Below are 19456 nucleotides of genomic sequence, written 5' to 3' on the forward strand. Positions count from 1 at the left end.
TGGGTAGAAAATTACCCGTGAGGCGCCTGAGAGGAGATGGTTGATAGTGCTGGGTAACAAACCCCTGGCAAGGATCTTTGCTCGACAGCCTGGGCTTACAAACTGTGAGGAAGCATCAGAACCACCTGGAGGCTGTGTTTAAAAAAACAGGTCTGGGGCCACACCTTCAGAGTCTGATTGATTGAATGTCTTGACACAGAAACACCACATTGCTGCAGAAATACGTCAGCGGGTCTGAGCACAGGCCAGAGGATTTGCGTGGCTAAGGAGCGCCCTGGCGATGCTGGAGCTGCGGCTCTGGGACCACACTGGGGGAGTTCCAGCTGTACCTCAACTCCCCAACTTGCCTGATCAGAGTGACCTGGGGGCATTATTGCAACCACAAAACAGCGGCCCTACCCCAGCCTCCAAAGATGGCATCTCTAGGAAGGAAACTTGGGAGTCTGTATTTGTATAACAATAAACTCTGCAAAGCCATTCGAAACATTCAGGTCTGGACTACCTCAGCCAGAGAAGCAGGGCTTGCCTTTTAGATCGGGGCCATGGGCCTTGGGCGCCCCGCCTGCCTGCCCGCGCAGGAAGCCGTCTCGGTGCCCCCAGCCTCTTCAAAGTGCAAGGAGGCGGAGGACCCGTGAATGCCTCAACCAATAACTTGTCTGGTAATTGGTATATTGATTGCTAATGTCATCATGTTTTAGTATACATAAACCCCTCACTCTATTACACAGCCCCCAACAATCCCCAAAGTCATTGTTTATTCATCGTGACTCCCAAACTGGCCCTTGTCAGTTCCCGCTGGAGGGCTTGCTGATAAAAATCACCAGATGATTGGATGCACACATTCTTAACATGACTGACTCATGACATCTCAGAGGGCAGTCGGGGAGCCTGTCATTACAGTACAATACTTTTCTTTCTTCCTCTTATCTAGCCCCAGATGACTTTGAGATTTTTATTAACTCATTAATGACTGAGGATGTCATTAGAACCAGTAGAAGGGGTTTTTTTTTTTCTCTCTCTTTCATTCTTTCCCTCTTTTATTGAGAATAAGTGCACAATTTGCTCCTGGTGAGAGCGGGGGGATGGGGTCATAGATGAAACAGCCAAGGTAAACCCAGTGAAGAGACCCTTTAACTTTATTAGAACTTGAAATCTGATTGACAGGTACAAGGACTGAACGTCTGTACACAGAAACACCATGTTGCTTCAGAAATACACTGGGCAAGAAAAATGGAGCAATTGGTAAGGAAATAGCAACTCGTAAAATTCAGCAATTTCTATTGTGTGGTGGGACCAATCTTTCCAACCTAACAGCTAAATGAAAAAAAAAAAAAAAATTCAGAAGAAGGCTACTGAAACCTCTAAATGTTTCTTAACCTACACATTCATTAAACCATATCTTGTTTCTGCCTGCCTTTAATTTTCACATCTGCAGAATTGCTTTTAAAAATCAAATTAGATCTTTTGAAGGCACTTAAATTGCAACAACCTTATGTTTTTTTATATACTCTTGGGTTTCAGGCTTTTCATCTGGGTTGTGTGTCCAATTAATGGGATATCTCAAGGAAGCACTAATCATTTCGAAAACTTGAGAATCTGAAAAGCAAGCAGACTATTTTCATTATAACTGATTGGATTGAGAATAAGCTACAGAGGAAATGTTCAATAATTATGATAACTTTTTTTAGATGAGATCACAAAAAAATGTCAGTCACATAAGGTACTTTTCCCTGCAATGAAGTCTTTGAAGTTCGTTTCAGTGGATTCCTCTTTGGGGTTCAGCCTCAGGCATGTCAGAAGGCTGCTTAGAGAGTGGGTTTACACTGATTTTATCAGGCTGGGTAATTCACTTGGCAAAGCAAACGTCTATTACTCGATGTATCTCATATGTTATTAAGTGTTTATGAAATTTTACTATTGTCAAAACACATTGTAAATTAACAGATTCTCATAACACATGGAAACTACTCCCCAGAAGAGAAAATTGTTGTCTGAGGACCTAAAAAGATTTCTGCCCAAGGAAACTGCTGTCAGTAAACTATGACCAAGATTTCAATGTGCCTGAAGCCAGGTTTTATTCTTAAATCACCTAATTATGTCTTTCTGTATTTATTTGCCCGGTGGAGAATTTTACTCATTAAATGTTATGCTAAACAGAACAATTAGTTAATATGTGCAGATTAATTAAATACAATAATTTTCTCTAATTCAGTAATAACCATATTAATTTTTTTAAATTGTTCAACTTTCTGTACATGATGCCAAATACCCAGATAAAACCTGAGAGAAAATGAGTTAAAAGCCCAGATGTTTTTAAACGTCCAGATGTATGGCATCAAGTAAACAAAACATCAAGGTTTTTTACTATTTTTTTTCCCATTTTCATCCAGATGTTTGGTGTCATATAGACACACTTTTAATTTGTTCAGTTGTAATCACAGCGTTCTTTAATATCATTTGCCAATATTTGGATCCTTTCTTCACCATATCATTTCTAAAATTTTTGTTTAATTCCTTCATGGGGAAAAACACAAAGAAGTAAAAAATTAACAGCCAGAAGACTCATAACACAAGACCACCAGCCAGAATGATGCCCAAGTCTTTTTGTTGCAAAACACTTTCCATCTGAATTTTTAAATGAGGAAAGACAATTCAGCTTGAATGGTTGGAATGGCAACTTAATTTTAATTGACAGGTACATGCTAATCTCAATTCTAGTAAGAATATAGGAGAACCCCAGGCTCTCAAGTGTAACTGATGGCCATCTTTTCAATGGGTTCCTTTCCCAACTTCCTAAATCCCAGAAGAGATGACATTTTAGGAACAATTTCTGCTCTGGTGACTTTGGGAATGTAGAAGCTCTGACCTAGGACTTGAAAGACTTGCCATTGAGCTTCAACCCTTCCATTTTCTGACTGGGTGACCCTGACCTTATCATTTAAGCTCTGAGCCTCAGTTTTCTCTTTTTTAAAATGGGAATAATAACCCTTCCCTCAGTTAACCTGAGGATCTAATGAAAGAAATCTGGAACCGCAAAATGCTTCGCAGGTACAAATTATCGATGGTTATAAAATATTTTATAATTATTTTAATGTATTATTAATGTTTAAGTGGGGCTTCCCAGGTGGTGCTACTGGTAAAGAACTCGCCTGCCAATGCAGGAGATGTAAGAGATGCGGGTTCGATCCCTGGATTGGGAAGATTCTCTAGATAAGGGCATGGCAACCCACTCCAGTATTCTTGCCTGGAGAATCCCATGGACAGAGGAGCCTGGCAGGCTAAGTCCATAGGTTTGCAAAGAGTTGGACATGACTGAAACAACTTAGCATGCAATGTTTAAGTATTAATAGGTAAAATGATTGTCACTGTTAGTGTGGAATCCAGGGGAACAGTAAAGATAACCCAAAAAGGTCTGATTAACTATTTATGGTTTCCAAATTGTATACAGAAATGGCTATAATTCTTGGGTGTACAAAACAACATCAGATTATGTTACCGAGTCCACGCTCACTCTGCTTGCTGCACAACAGGCCAATGAATCCAAGAGAAGAGGTCTCGAGGCCAGGAAGAGACTTTAATCGGGGAGCCAGCAGACCAAGAAGATGGCAGGCTAGTGTCTCACAATTACCATCTTATTGAGGTTTGCATGCCAGGTTCTTTTATAGATCAGAGAGAAAGAAGCAATGAGGAACTAAAGTCAAAAGGCAGAATAGAGAGGGAGATGCAGTGGGGAAGTACAGTAGAAGGCTCTTCAGTCTTGCAAAACATCTCCAAGGGAATGTCCAGCCTTCAGAATGGGTGTGTTAATCTCTTCTATTCACAGGGCAGGAACAAACTATCTCTCCTTGAGCTGAACAAAGGCGCTTTAGTTTATAGTCAAGCAGAGGGGCAGGGTCCTCCAGGCAAGCCATGAGTATGATTATCATAATAAAAGCAAGTCAAAGAAACAGTTTCCAAGGTGGAGTCAGAACTGGCTTCCTCCCTGCAACAGGTATACTCCTCTGTGCGCCTATGCCCTTCCTGCACGTCATCTAGGTAAATGGAGAAATAACTGTAGGGATATTCTCTTAGGTAACTAAATAGACCCATCCTAGATCCCATTGATCTGGTCTCTACTACAATAGGGCACTCCTACCAATCTAGAACCATATTCTTGATCCACTGTTGCGCTTAACTTGGATGGACTCACCGACCCTCCTGGCTAACTCAAAGACTCAAACATCTGCATATAGTAATTTTGTGGGTTGCTAAATATTCAAACAGACCTCATGGTTTCTATCAAGGGAGATGGCTTTTACGATTTTGTGCTATTAGCAAAACGTGCATCCTAAAAAATTGTCTTCAAAGAATAGGCCAACCTTCCCGCTACAATATAAGAGGGTCTCTAAGTGAGAAATCAGCTCATGTATTTGTAAAACCCTAAACACTAAAAACCTTTCAAGCATTCTAATCTTAGACTTTTTTGTCATGACTCCAAGATTTGGGGGAAAAAAAAAACTTCAAAATGTTTGAGTTCTACTTTTAAGATATGGAAGGGTCCTTGAAGTGAAAGAAAGGGAAGAAAACAAATGCAAGGAAGACAAACCTGGTTAATTTTAATTAAAAAAAAAAAAATCTGCAGCATCAGAACACCGCAGTGCAAAAAAGCTCCCACGTTAAGAAATTTCTTTCAAAGTTGAGTCCAACTTTTTTCTCAATATGTGACCATAGAGGAGATGGAATGAGGAATCGGGTTTTAGCTCCTCAACTTTCTGAAGTCACGGACCTCTCAGCAGCATGTGGCTCTGTGTGATGAACATTTGCTGTGAAGAACCAGAAATCAATGCAAAAGGAAACAATAATAATAAAAGGGACGCTTTCCACCATCACAACAGGGAAAGGTGTGTGAGCTGGAAGAAAGTACAGTACTGAAGCCCATGACAAGTCATGATAAATGGGTCGTTATAAAATTCATGTTTAGGCAGCACCAGGCCGGGGATAATGCCATTCGTCATGGCAACACTCGGCCGCTAATGAGCCCTCATTGCATATTCATGTCCGTGCCGTTTCTTCTCTCCCTCCCACCCCGAACTAGGGCCTGGAAATATCTCCACCTCAAACTGCAGCTCAGGCCTTCTTCTTCTTCTTTCTTTTTTTTTTTTTTATTTGTTATGTTGCAGCAATTACACTGTAAAAGTGCTGCCTAAGATTGATTGCTCTGATCTGTAGTTCAATTGTAAATTAGAATACACCTCCCCCCAGGGACACACGGCCCCTATTTGTGATTAAGAAAAAAGCCCCATAATAGACTAATAGCTAAAGTTCTCTCTCTTTTACTTTCAGGCAATTAGCTTGATGAAATGGCCTCTTTTTGTGTACCCTGGAAGTGTAAACCGATATCATAATGAAGTATATGATGTTTATTCTATTATTTTCACCTTCCCGGGTATGCAGGAATGCATAAGTAATGGCTGCTTTGTCTGGTGCATTTACTGATTCACAAGTGAACTATTTCTTAAAGATGCAGTGTGTGCATTCTGAGGCTTGAGGTAAGCAACCCCTGACTTTGGGTTAACCTCCACAGAAAGAACTCTACTAAAGAGGAGAGAAATTCCCAGGTAGTGGTGAGAGCAGGACTCAGATCATCAAGAGCCATCTAGCTGCCTGCTGGCTCTGAGGGGGATGAGGTGATAACGCCTTGGAAGCAGTCAGAGTCAATGAAGACCCTGGGACAGTCGGACAAAGTGTCCGGTGGTGACTTTGTGCCCAGTGAGCATCCAGGTGACCAAAATGTGTGTTTCATCTCCCCCGCTTGGTTTTGGAACACCAGCTCAGTCTATACTCCTGGGTTAGAGGGGTTAAAGCTAGCCCTACACCACGTATTTCATTACACAACCATCTTTAAGTGAATTGCAGCCCCCACCCCGCCAACAAAAAGTCTTGTCTTTTCAAGCTGCTAAACTGTCATAAGTTGTCAAGAAAACATTCTTCAACTTCCTACACAGGCCAGCTGACAAAGGTTTTGACCAGCTGACAAAGGTTTTGACCAGCGAGCCCATGAATGCAGCTGGTGCATTTCCAAAGCTGTTTGTGCTCTCCATATGCAACATTTTAATATTTATTTTATTTCATTCATGAGAGTCAGGAGTAAAGGAAGAAACAAGTGTCCCAACTGGCAAGATAGAAAGAGAAAATTAGGAAAAATAGAAGAAGACAAAAAGCTATCTTGGCGGAAAACAGTTCATTGTGGTTACTTACCAAGAGGCTGATGTTTGTTCAATTCCACATTCCAATCTCCCGCCACTCCTCAATAACCCAGTTTGTCTAACCCACCAAACACTTCCTGGGCTTGTGTAGTCTGGGTCAATCCAACCCTCCCCTCTTTAATGTGAACCTTATTTGCTTTCTCAAAAAAAATCATTTTTATCCCAAAAGGATTTCACTGATTTCTTAGTGCTGAAGTGGACATGCATGTTTAGATTTGTTATATTTTAAAATTAATGTTTGTGGTAGTCTTTTGTTACATATAAAATGTGTTTGCATTTCCTCCCAGTTCCTGGTTAAATAAAACCTTTTGGGAAAGTTTATTACTATATCCTGTAAAGTGATACTAATGTTACATAATTTTGAACAGTACCACAAAATGAGCTACTCAGAAATATTTCAGAAGAATTTACTTGATACCTTTCTTGCTAAAAAATCTAAAGTTCATATCAGTCATTATTTGGGGGTTTTTTCCTTAATTTTTACAACATTGAACTCTGTGTAAAATATAGACTTGAAATATAATAAATGCACATTTTCATTGCTCCTTGAAATGTTTGACTGTGTAGCTGCCACATCGCTGCTGTGTTGGAAATATACTATTGCAAACTTTCAAGCGGCATTACGTCTAGTAAAGTTTCCTCCATAGCACTTCCTTGCTGAAACTTGTCACAATTTTTTAAGAGTGCATTTATTCTATAACAATAATGACTTATATTTACCTTGCTTCATAGTTTTTGCAGTTCTTTCATATAAATTACACAGTATAAACAATGCTTTGAGATAAATGAGGCAATAATTTCATTAATACCCCAAAGTTACAGGGGGGATAAGTGAAGTTCAGAGAAGTGAAGTCATCTGCCTAAAAGTTACCAGTCAGTAAATGCAAAGTTGGTCCTTGTCCCCATGCCTTGAACACCAAAAATCTGAGCATTTTCTGGCAGGCCACACTGTTTCTTTTCTGGCTGCGAAGTAGCCATTAGCAGCACCTCTTCAGAATCTCATAGCTCTTACCATAAACAAACCTTTCGATCTTTATTTATACTTGGGTAGGACTGAAAAATGAATGTAAACTCACACACACACACACACACACACACACACACACACACCCCTTGATAAACACCAATAAAGAAAAGAGTAGAATTCACACTGCATGTTTACTTCTCTAGCTAAATTTAAGGTAAATAATCTATATTTCATTATAAACCTATGCTGAGACTGGAGAGATGTCAGCCACAAAACTGAAGCAGTTATCTAGATAATTCAAATTTGAGGTATAGAGCAAAGACCACTCTTTTTAAGAGCTATTGGTTTGCATGCAAATTTTCCAGAGTCTTGGTCGAGTCCTTTCACCAAACATCTCTCCATGGCCTTTGAACATGCCCTCTGCCCCACCCTTATCCCTTGCCACACGTTCCCATAGAACTAACTCAACCCTGACCATCATTCTAGAATCAGCTCAAAGATCACTTCTCTTCAGAAACAGTGGCTGATTTCTATCTCTACCCTTGTTCCAAATACCTCCTTGATTTGATCTCAGCAAGCAAGCCTCATCCTTCCCAGTAAAGGCCTCCTCCACCCTGAAGCCAGTGAAGATGGGATTTACACCCAGAATCCAGAAAATACAAATTCTTTCAAGGATGTGCTGCACTCATCTGCTGAGGTTTCCTACCCCACTAACATGCCACGCTCATGACTCAGAGCCCTGAGATCAGCAAGGCAGTTCTGGGCAGTTCTTTGAGAGAAATGGCCCCCAGTTTGATAAGAGACAGGTACCTGATCGATGGCTTGCCACTTGTAGAAGTGGCCTTGAAAAGACAACTCCATCAAATAAAGCTACTTAAGCAGAAGCCCACGGGAGTAGGCAAAAGTCAACGATAAAATCACAGCAGCCATGATTTCCTATGAAAAAGACTATTCCTGCCTGAATTGGGAGAAACAGAAGACACAGGAAATGGGCCCAAAACAATGCGTAAGTATGATGTCCAAACCCCAGGTATGATGTTACCTAACCTTGTAGGAGAAGTGACGGGATGTGTCATTACTTCGTTAGTCATTTATCCCTCCATTCTCTGATTCATCCAACAAATGCTGATTGAGTCCTGAGGAGACAATGGCAAAAACAGATGTCATCCCTACCTTCATGGAACACACAGTTTAGTGAGGGAGACACATACATAATCACACCAGAAGACAAGATTGCATACTCTATAATACACACGGGAAGTATAAAATGGGGATGAAATGGGGACTCATAGTGGGATCTTGATAAGTGCTTCCATATAGAAAGTCTTACATAGAAGCCTGAAGAATGAGGTTATAGATGAATGTTTAGAGAATGGGGGGAGGGGTGGACACATTTCTGGAAGCAGAATGAGCAAAGGCCCAGGAGTACAACACAGCTTAGCCAGTTAAAGGGCCATTGAACAGGCCAGCCTGACTGGACCGCTAAGAACCAGAAGTAAAGTATAATGTGTTGAAGCTGAGCACATAGGTAAGTAGTCCGTGTAGCGGCTTGTAGACCCCAGAAAGCATTCTGGAAGCTACCTTCAGGCTAATGCAAAGCAACTGAGGGTCTCTAAGCAGGCGGGGCCCCTGACCATAGTTGTAGTGGGCTTTTTGGTGATGATGTTGTCACAGTTTGAGCAAGGAACCTCAGTTTGTTAAGAAAGAAACACACAGTGGTTTTGTTTCTCTAGCCCTGGTACCACCTGAGCTCCAGGGAACCACAGCCGCTTTACTGCTAGAAAACAGAGCCCTCTCCAACCTGCCTGGTGTGTGAACCCAGCAGCAGGGTCCCCAGTGCCGACGGAGGAGCTCTGGCCCAGCAGGTATGATACCAAAGATTGACTTTTGGGTCAGTTCTAAGAAACAGTGACTGTTCTCAGGAGAGCAAGACAGCTGCTCAAACACTGCAGCAAACCTGGAAGATGATGCAGAGGCTCTGAATGCAATGGAGTGAGAACAGGTCCAAAATCCATCAGCAGTCAGTTTCAGGATCTTGCAGTGCTGACTGGGCTACATGACCTCTCCCTGAGTCACTGTCCTGCACCCTCTGACTGGTCAGGACCTACCCATTCTGAACCCCCCTGTTACAGCACTCTGCTGGCAGGACTTCTTAATGGCCTGTTACCTCCACACAGCAGGAAGATCCACAGCGCAGGAGAAGCAGGGATCTTAAGTCACCACTGAATCGCTAATGCCTGGTACTGTGCTGGACACTTGTAGGTGCCTGGTGATGCCGGTTTGTCTCATTTGTATTATGTTCTACGATACTGCATTGTCATTGTGGATTTTTTTTCTATCTTCCTCTGTGAGTTCTTTGAGACCAATGTCACCATGTTTGCATCTCCGGTTGGCACTTGATATAGGATTGATTGTTAAGTAACGCATGGATAAAGTAATTAATATGAAGGTACTTCACGAATGCCGACAGCTCCACCTTCTCTGTAGAATCCTACATACCATCAGTATTCACCTATGAAAGATGCTCCCTTAACACTGATGGTTAATGCATTTCTACATATTAGTATACAATCAAAAAGTGAATGCATGTAAAAACTGCTGAACTCCAAATAAGGTCTATAACTGGGTTAATAGTATTAAATCAATTTCCCAGTGTTGACAAGGCATGGTGGTTACATAAGATGTTATCTTTGGGGAAGCTGAATGAACGGAACAGGGGATGTCTCTGAATTCTTTTCACAACTTCCTGTGAGTTTAGAACAGTTTTAAAATAGATTATAATGGCTCAAAAAACAAATTTTAATTTTTTTGCTCTTTACCTCTTTCTATATTTTTCTATTTTTTAATTTTCATATCTATTTTGAGCATAGCTGAGAAAAATGTAGTGATTTAAATGATGCTGTCACACACTACACCAGCAAACAGGAAAGATAATGCCCTAATTCTGGGCAGTGTTCTTTTGGTTCTGACAGGTTGGCATTTAAAATATGCTGGGAGAGGAACAAGAGGCATTACTTTTGCCTGATTCAAGCATATCCTCGAAATGGTAGTTTCATAAACAAAGTGCCGACGGCTATGATCTTCTCTCCTCTTCTCCTTTTATCCTAAGTCAGGTCAATAACAAGTATCTGTCTTCTGCAGAGCCCCGGTTTTGGAAGATAGAGAGCAATTACAGACTACAGGGAACTATTAGTAGAAAACTCACAGGAAGCCAGAGTGCCTTTAAACTTCCCTCTGCTGAGCACCGTTCTTTGGGAAAAAAAAATGTCAGTGTTAGAAAAAGATGTTTTAAACAAATATGTTTAGTGTGTATGCTCTCACTGTGTTCCTGGAGTTTTTAAATTACATTTCCAAGAGTCCACTGTCAGTTACGTGGATAACAACGTGGGTCATGACATCAAAAATCTGAAGCATGGTAGGCAATTTTTCTACTATTGGAAGATGTGAAACCACCAATAAGAAATCCCTGTGTACACAGATTAAGGTGAAATTGCAGTTTATCTTAAACTGCTTAAACATGGAAGGTCAACAAGAACTTCCCCAGCATAAATATCTGTAATTTCCAATACCGTTCAATTAATAAGCTTCCTAGAAGTCCATATGATGAAAATTATGAAAAACCCTGTAGATACCATAAACATAAAGTCAAATTCAAAGATAAATGACATTCCCCCATATATTCATCCTTTTTTTTTTTCTGAAAACTGAAAACCTGTGAATAGGTACATCTAAGAAGAGTACCCGCTCAGAAGTCCCTGTGGTTTTGTGATAACCTGTTTAAATCAAGTTCAGCTCCAGGCACTGGGACATCATGTTAGCAAACCACAGGCTTGCTTAGAAAAGATTGGGAAGGACAGTGTATGATAACCAGGTGCAGAAAGAGCACACCTCTCTGATGGCTGGGAAAGCTCATTAGACAAGGGCATCCATCTTTATTCCTTCTGGGTAACAGCCACACGCTGTAGAGACAGAATTTCACTTAATAAAAGAAAGAGAGGGGAAAACGCAAGAATGTTTTTAATATTTGGCTTATTGATTCACGAATCAAAGAAGAAGAAACTATAATTATCTCTGGTTCTATCAGAACTGAGAGATTTCTTCCACACAATCTTTTGTGTGGCGGGAACAAAGCTTTATTCCAAAGAAAATTCACTTTAAAATATCCCCAAAGAGATAAAATACCCGCAAGATTCTACAGCTCTTTAATGCTTGCCATGGGCCAAATTGTGCAATTAGAATCAGTCACTTTAAGTGCTGAAGTCATATAATGCTAATAGATCACTTTATAATGTGAGCAGTTTTTAAAAGTCGTATTTAATTTTCCATTATCACTGGACTGAATGCTAGTTGTGTCCATAACAATCAGTTAGAGATTCTTAAGTCCAGAGAAGACAGACGGCCACTTGCTAGGGCATTGCTCTACCCTGACTTTCATTCTGAGATCTCAGTTGGAAATCTAAAATAGACCACATTTCCACTTTCTTCCTAAATGTATTTATTTTTATTTCCAAACCAAATGACAAGGGCTCCTTTTGGTTTTGTAATTATTTTATTTCAAAAAGTACAGATTGAGACAAAATCCCCTGTGGGGTGTGTGTGTGTGTGTGTGTGTGTGTGTGTGTGTGTGTGTGTGTGTGTACATGTGTGTGGTTTTCTTTAAGAAAATGAAATGAACCATAAAATAAGCCCTTAACAGTAACCTTAGAAATAAAACAAAATCATTTACAACACATGGGATTGTTGCAGGATATGTCAAGATTAGACGGTTTAAGGGAGCTCTCCTGAATGTGGAAGCAATTATCATGAAATTCATGACTCATTAGCAAACATTCCATATTGTTTCTCATTTCTGGGTCAATGTTATTAGGAAATATAGACTTAAGATTTAGCTGTTTCATTGACTTTAGAGCTAGATTAGAGATAGTTGGACCATATGATAATATTAGTATAAAGCAAAGATTCCATGGTTTTGAAGTTCTTCACTTCTCAGACATGGGCAGTTTGGTCCTTGAGTTAAGTATGAATGAAATAACCTCAAAAGCATACAGGTAAGAGTGAAGTTGGTGATAGAAGGCTTGTCTGTAAATGGAAAGCAAGAGTGCACGCTGCACATACATACTGGCGGATGTCAGTTGGGATTCCGCAGACATGCTGCTTGGTATGCAAAATGGCTGGTGAACTCAAGTACCCAATACTGTATATAATGGGAACCAGATGTCTAACAGAGAGAGAAAAATATTTTATAGCAATAAATGTGACATTGACTCTTAAAGGGTTTGCTGCTTTTAAACAACTTCCCAATCTTTCCTTTTCCTCGTGTATTTTAAAGCAGATCGTGGAAAGAAACTATTTTCACATTTTTAAAGAAAAAGTGTTTAACTCGCCATGAACTTCTAAACTGCATACGTAAGGAGAAATGATCTGAAAGAGATAATTTTGGAATTTATGAAAGCCCTGTGCCCCACAATGCAAAAAAGAAAAAAAAAATATTGAGGCTAATATGGCATAATTCCTCCTGCCCTTTAAGAACTTAAAATATACAAGATGTGATAAGATGCACACAGCTGTTATGGGGACATGGCCAAAGCAGGTCCTGGGAAAGAGACACACAGTACTCTAAGGACTTAAAGGAAGCCGAGAAAGCTCCTCTGGCTGGCAGGTCCCATGAGGGAGGATCCCTCTGACTCATCCTGCTCTAGGCCTCCCATTGCCTCCTCTGCATGAACCAGTGTTGCCCTGGTGAAGTTCTCCTGCTTTCTGGCTTGCCACTGCACTGGTCTCCCAGCAGTTCTGCCCTCAGCCTCCCCCCACCCACTCCCAATACAACCCTGACTTTGCTTCTGGGGTTGTTGTTGTTCAGTTGCTCAGTCATGTCTGACTCTTTGAGACCCCATGGACTGCAGCACGCCAGTCTTCCCTGTCCTTCACAATCTCCCAGAGTTTACTCAAACTCATGTCCATTCAATTGATGATGCCATCCAGCCATCTCATCCTCTGTCATCCCCTTCTCCTCCCACCTTCAATCTTTCCCAGCATCAGGATCTCTTCCAATGAGTGGACTCTTCGCATCAGGTGGCCGAAGTATTGGAGCTTCAGCTTCAGCATCAGTTTTCCTGCTGGAATAGTGGTTCTAAAGCCTTGGTGCTATCAAGGAAGCTGGTTAAGTTGCAAGCTCTCTAGTTTGGCCTGGGTCCACATCTTGCCTTGCATTTACTGGTTGTGACCTTGAGAAATTCACTTAACCAACTTCCTTCAAACGTGTATTTTTTCATCTGTAGGATGAGGATAACCAAAGTGCAGGTCTCATGGGTTTGGTGCCGGGAATTGATGAAGTCTGCACAGAATGTGCTTGAAAGTCAGGACTCTGTTGGTAGAAACTCTTTTAGCTCTTCTACTATCAATCATCAGATCCAGTTTTTTAAAGGACAAAATCTAGTGTGCTTATTTTGGAGTGCCAGGCTCCTCAGGAGATGGTGTTTGCCTACTTCTCTAATTCTTTGTCTCAATTCCCTCCCTCAAATGCATGACTCTCCTTCCATCCTTATCTGCTTATCATCATCCAAAGAGGCCTTTGGGCTCTAGCCCCTGCACTTTTGCACAGGTTACCCTGCCTGACATGGATGCCTCACCTTCCACCTACCTACACAACAAATGCTTGCTGACCCTGCTGGTCTGCTCTCTAGAAGACCTCTCTGTCTTCCCTGACATCCCATGAAAAAAAAAATTAATGTTCCCTTTACGAGGCCAATGGTCACAAACTCAGGGTGCACACAGATAGCATAGCTAAGTGAACCAGGACAAGGTAATGCAGTAGGGAGTGGTGGGGACTATGGCAAAAAGGAGAATCCGTGCCCTGGCTAAAGGGTCAGCCACTCCTCACTGTTGCCATGAGAAAATGAGCGTTCAGTATTGCCAAAACTTCCACTGCTTCAAGGGAAGAAAGAAACCTACAGTTTCACCTGAAATCTCTAGTCATTAATTGCTGACACCTAAAAGGATTTTTGCTTCCCAGGTGGCACTAGTGGTAAAGAACTCACCTGCCAATGCAGGAGACATAAGAGATGAGGGTTTAATCCCTGGGTCGGGAAGACCCCCTGGAGGAGGAAATGGAAACCCACTCCAGTATTCTTGCCTGGAGAATCCTATGAACAGAGGACCCTGGAGGGCTACAGTCCATGGGGTCGCAAAGAGTCAGACAGGATTGAAGCAACTTAGCACACACGCCAAAAGTTTATTAATGCTATAACTTTGGGCCAGACAAAACCCTCTGGGGACCAAATGGCTAACTGTATGCACACCCTGGCTCTTGAGTCACCAGTCTGAGGGATTTCTTTACAGGTGTACCCCTCTTTTCTTTGTCTATAATTGTTAGCACACTTACTTCTCCAAGAAGGACAAGGAGCATCTTGGGCGTTCTTTGTCTTTCCAATGGCGACAACGCGTGGCTCAAAAAAGCATCTCAGAGAATTTTACATTGATGTTTCCTGAGCCTGAAAGACAGGGTAGGGTCTGCAGGTGGGAGATCATTCCAGGCAGGTCAAAGAATCGAGTTCCCATTCCAAATGTACCTCTTTCTAAAGAGAAAAGATTTTATAGATATCATAAGCCTTGGTCAGTATCTGACTTCCTTAGAACTGTCTGGGACTCTTCCTACAAAGTTTCAAAGTCTACTCCATGATTAGCAATGCTGGAATCAGCCCTGAAAATATAAACCTTGTCTATAAACAGTCTATATATAAACTTCATCTGTACCTGCCACGTGAGTGAATAACTCCATGAATGAGCTAAATCTTCCTGCCACAGCCCCAACTCAAGTGTCAGACATGACACCATCTTAATTTTGTTGGAAGGTGACCAGAGAGCAAATGCTGGATCAGAGACATTTGTCTCTGAAACTGTGGACAAGAGGAAGAAAATGGTAAAGACTGAGATGTGGACAACTCAGAAGATTCAGCAAAAGCAATGACAGTATGTTTTTTAAACTTTTTGAATACCCACAGTCTTTGATCTGATGAGGTCCTTACTTCAAGGAATGAAAAGTAAAAGTGTTAATCACTTAGTCATGTCCAACTCTTTGTGATCCCATGGAATGTAGCCCTCCAGGCTCCTCTGTCCAGGGGATTCTCCAGGCAAGAATACTGGAATGGGTTGTCATTCTCTTCTTCAGGGGATCTTCCCAACCCAGGGATTGAACCCAGGTCACCTGCAATGCAGGCAGATTCATCTACCATCTGAGCCACCAGGGAATAATCATGCATAAATGCTTGGCTGTAAGTATGTTCATTGCAGCTTTGTTTATAATGTTGAAAAAATACAGGAATTCTTATGTGAGCAGTAATAGAGGATTTACTATTATTAATATTTATTAATTAATAAACTGTTGTTAATAATTTACTATTATTAATGACTATTATTAACAATAGGTGAAATCTATTGAACTATTATTTATATGGCAGACTATGTACTTGGAATGTTGGGTTGATTTTATCACTTAACCATAACGCTATATCCATCTTACAGATGAGGACTCTGAGACACAAGAGTGTTTAAATAATTGGTCCAAATCACATAGCACAGGCATTTGAACTCAGTAATTATTTAATACCAGAGCTTAAGCAGGATCTTCCCCTTCTCCTATAAATAATTGACATCCATTGTGGTCACTGTGATGTCACCAAAATTATAATCTAGAAGAACATAGAATGATACAGAAAAAGCTTATGTAAAGTGGAAAAAGCAGGTTACAAAAAAGGTTCACCTTGCTCTGGCATTTTTAGAGGAAAATATCAGAATCTGTCAGACACTGCTCCATCACTAAAGAAGGATTTGAAGTGAGAAGAAAGGCTATCTCACAAAAGTCACTGCAGGGTCAGTGCCAGATATAAGCAGTACCTCTAGCATCCTTCCATTTGTTCCTCTGCTTCTCACCCTGTGTCTCATTTACTTGTCTCTTGCAAACCACCTTCTTCAGTAATCCCACCTCAGTGTAACCCAGCTTGGGCCTGAGATTCCCCCTTGTCCACTTAGCTGGGGCTCGGGGCTAGAGTTCTTTAAGAAGTGATTCCACAAAACAGTAAATGGCCTGGAGGAAAGCATTGTCCGTCTAAGGAATAATTATATTTTTTGTAACTGAAAACCAAAAATATGTGGGAAAAAGATGGGAAAGACCCAAATCAAGGTATTAACAGTGTTTAAATACACATTTTTCTCCTTATGTTTGTTTCTCTATGCGTTCTAAGTTTTCTACAGCAGATATAAATTCAGACCCCACCTGAAAGTCGTCGCATGTAGAGCAAGACCTCACCTTGAAGATGTCAAAGTTGCACTGATGGGACTTCCCTGGTGGTCCAGTGATTGAGACTTTGTCTTCCAATGCATGCAGAGCAGGTTTGATCCGTGGTTGGAGAGCTAAGATTCCACGTGCCTTGCAGCCAAAAAACCAAAACATGAAACAAGCAATATTGTAACAAATTCAATTTTTAAAAAGACTTTTAAAAATGGTCTTAATTTAAAAAAAAAACCTCTAAAAGAAAAAAATGTTATATTGACGGAGATGCTAGGCATTAACTGAACCAAGGCCATTGTTTTGTAACTATGTGCTGAACTAACGGCTCCTAGGATAGGCAAGACAGAGCAGAGAAGAAAGGCATGAGCTACGTGGAATGTAAGACATCATTGCAGAAGGCAAGAGACAGTGCCCATAAAAGAGGAAACCAAAATGAAAACACGTATTTCAAACAATCAGGTGGATAATGGACAAGGAACAGCGGGTTCATTGCTTTGGTCTGAAAAATGGCAGTGCGGTTGCTGGCAGCGAGGAAGCAGACGAGAAGCAAGTCTTTTCCACGCACAGAAAGGAAAGCTGAAGTGCTGCCGGAGGAGATGAAGGGATGCAAAGATTGTTAGGACCACAGAAGGTACAGTACAGAGAAGAGTGAAGTCGTTGAAGGAAAGGACAGTAGTGGAACCATGGTGGAGCCGGAGAAGAAAAGTAACCGGAGAATGAAATGCTGAGGAGAAAGTTTTGGGCTGAAATAAAGCTGGCAAGAACACCCGGTCCAGAGTTAGGGAATGTTACCCACTGCTGTCTTATTTATCTTTCAATTCTCCCCAAATCGTGCATTGCCACGGGCCTCCTTAATCACACTCTGCTGGTGGTCTTTCTGTGGGCAGATGTTCATCTTGTCTGTCCCTTGGTACCTGTGTCCCCATCACCTTGCTCACCTGGAGAAGAGATATTTCACTCCTTTTCACGTCACTGAATTTTTTATAACTCCAACTAGACAGGAAGCTCCTGGAGACCGGATCGTTGTGATGAGAAATCAGCAATTTTAAGAGGTGTCCACAAGCTTTCTGACACTCTCCAAATCCAGAGAAGGGGACTAGGCGCTCTTCCCTTGAGTCTGAGCTGCCCTGAGTGACTGGTGGACCAGTGATGTATGTGCCTGGGCTAGGACAGAAAAGAACATTCCAGCCTTTGCCTTGTTCCCTTGGGATGCTGTCTTTGGAACCCTGTGTGGCCAGGAAGCTCAGGTCACATGGAATGAACAAGCGCTCCAGCTGACAGTCCCAGCTGAGGATGCAGCGGAGAAGGACCGGCATCAACCATCACACGCGTGATCGAGGCGGTCTCAACGGTCACTCCAGTCTCTGCCATCTCATCCTTCTGGAAGGCTCTTTGAGACCCACCCCGCTGAACCCAGCAAATGCTCAGAACCATGATGGATAATATAAAATGTCTGTTGTGGTTTTCTGTGTGTATATATCAGGGTGAATCTGTCATATAGAAACATAACTGGAGCAGGCATTGTTGGTTCTCAACAAATACGTGTTACATTTCATTCAACAGTGGATAAGGGACGGCAATGTTGTCTTTTGATCTTTTTCTCCCTTTTTGTCTTACTCTCCATTACTTTCTGTTCTTTAGTCAGGCTCTCGTTATATCCTCAGTCTCTCTCGCTTTCTTTCTCTCTCTCCAAATCCACAATTGTCCCCGTGGGAAAGAGCTCCATCCAGAAAGTCAGGCTTCTCTTCATACCTATAAAAGGCCTTTTCCCCTCTCTTTTGGAGTGTATGTGCATGTGTGTGTGTATGTGAGTGTGTGTGTGCGTGCGCGTGTTAGTTGTTCAGTCATATTCGACTCTTTGCGACCTCATGGACTGTAGCTCCCTAGTCTCCCCTGCCCGTGGAATTCCCCAGGAAAGAATACTGGAGTGGGTAGCCATTCCCTTCTCCAGGGGATCTCCCAACCCAGGTATTGAAGCCAGGTCTCCTGCATTTCAGGCCACTTCTTTACCATCTGAGCCACCAGGGAAGCCCTCTTTCAGAGTAAAAGAGCCCAAATTCTTTATTAAAAAAAAAAAAAAAAGCTGTTCTCCTTTTCCTGTTCTTTGCTGACTTTATTCCTTCTTCTCCAATGATCTTTGAGTTTTGGGTGTACATTTCAGGTTGTAAAGATTGGGAACAAGCTACTTTAGCTGTGATGCTCTTGGTCATAACCTTACCCACATCTGGAAAGCACGGCTGTTTTGGCCACCTTGGGATCGTCCTGTGGCTGTCCCACTTGTCCGCTGCAGAAGTCCCAGCTCGCTTCCCCAGGCAGTACAGGGGGTCCACAGGCAGCAGCCACATCAGGAGCTTGAGGGGGAAGAGAGCAAGCAGGGTGGTCAGAACCGCTGTGATGAGGATGCTGAATGCTGCTTCCAAAGAGGTCTCATAGGAGAGACGCTCAGACGTTGTCATCTGGAGACCAGCCTGACTCACCTGGCCCGGAGATGCACTGAGTGTGTCACCTGAATGGTCACTGAACAGCTGAAAAAGAATGGAAGCTGAGAGACAGGCAAAAACCAGACCAGAAGACTCCCCCACCCCTTGTGCGCAAGGGTGTGCGGCCCATCTGCGCTGCCCCCCAAGGAGCAGCCCGTGCCCCCACCGGGAAACACCACCTGCGATAATCCCACATGGGCGCACACGGACAGAGCCCTGCTGCTGCTGGAACGCACGGGGATTCCGGAGGCGCACGGAGCTGCCCAGCAGAGAAAGGAAAAAGCTACTCCAGGAATGGCAAACACGCTGCTAAAAGGACCACGTGCGGGCTTGGCCCAGCACACCAGCGACAGGCAAAGTAATATCATCTCAGGTCAAGGAGAAAACCCACAGCCCAAAATAGCCACGGTCCCCAGTTGCCTGGGTCTAAAATTATACCATCGAAGATTTATTCCTTTGCACACCTCACTTTCCCTGG

General features: G+C 42.1%; 1 long non-coding RNA gene across 1 annotated transcript in view; it reads right to left on the reverse strand.

Annotated features, from left to right (window-relative positions):
• Positions 1–5125: 5125 nt before the first annotated feature.
• Positions 5126–19456, reverse strand: part of LOC145528367 (uncharacterized) — a 55966-nt gene continuing 41635 nt past the window's right edge. Inside the window, exons 3-6 of the long non-coding RNA XR_014070343.1 lie at positions 18717–18849; positions 16517–16636; positions 14594–14702; positions 5126–8348 (exon numbers count right to left, since the gene is read on the reverse strand). This is a non-coding gene — a long non-coding RNA (uncharacterized LOC145528367). The remainder of the gene's footprint in view (positions 8349–14593; positions 14703–16516; positions 16637–18716; positions 18850–19456) is intronic.

The sequence above is a fragment of the Giraffa tippelskirchi genome, chromosome 12, assembly GCF_054371585.1.
Source record: "Giraffa tippelskirchi isolate mGirTip1 chromosome 12, T2T-mGirTip1v1.2.pri, whole genome shotgun sequence".
NCBI classification, from domain to species: domain Eukaryota; kingdom Metazoa; phylum Chordata; class Mammalia; order Artiodactyla; family Giraffidae; genus Giraffa; species Giraffa tippelskirchi.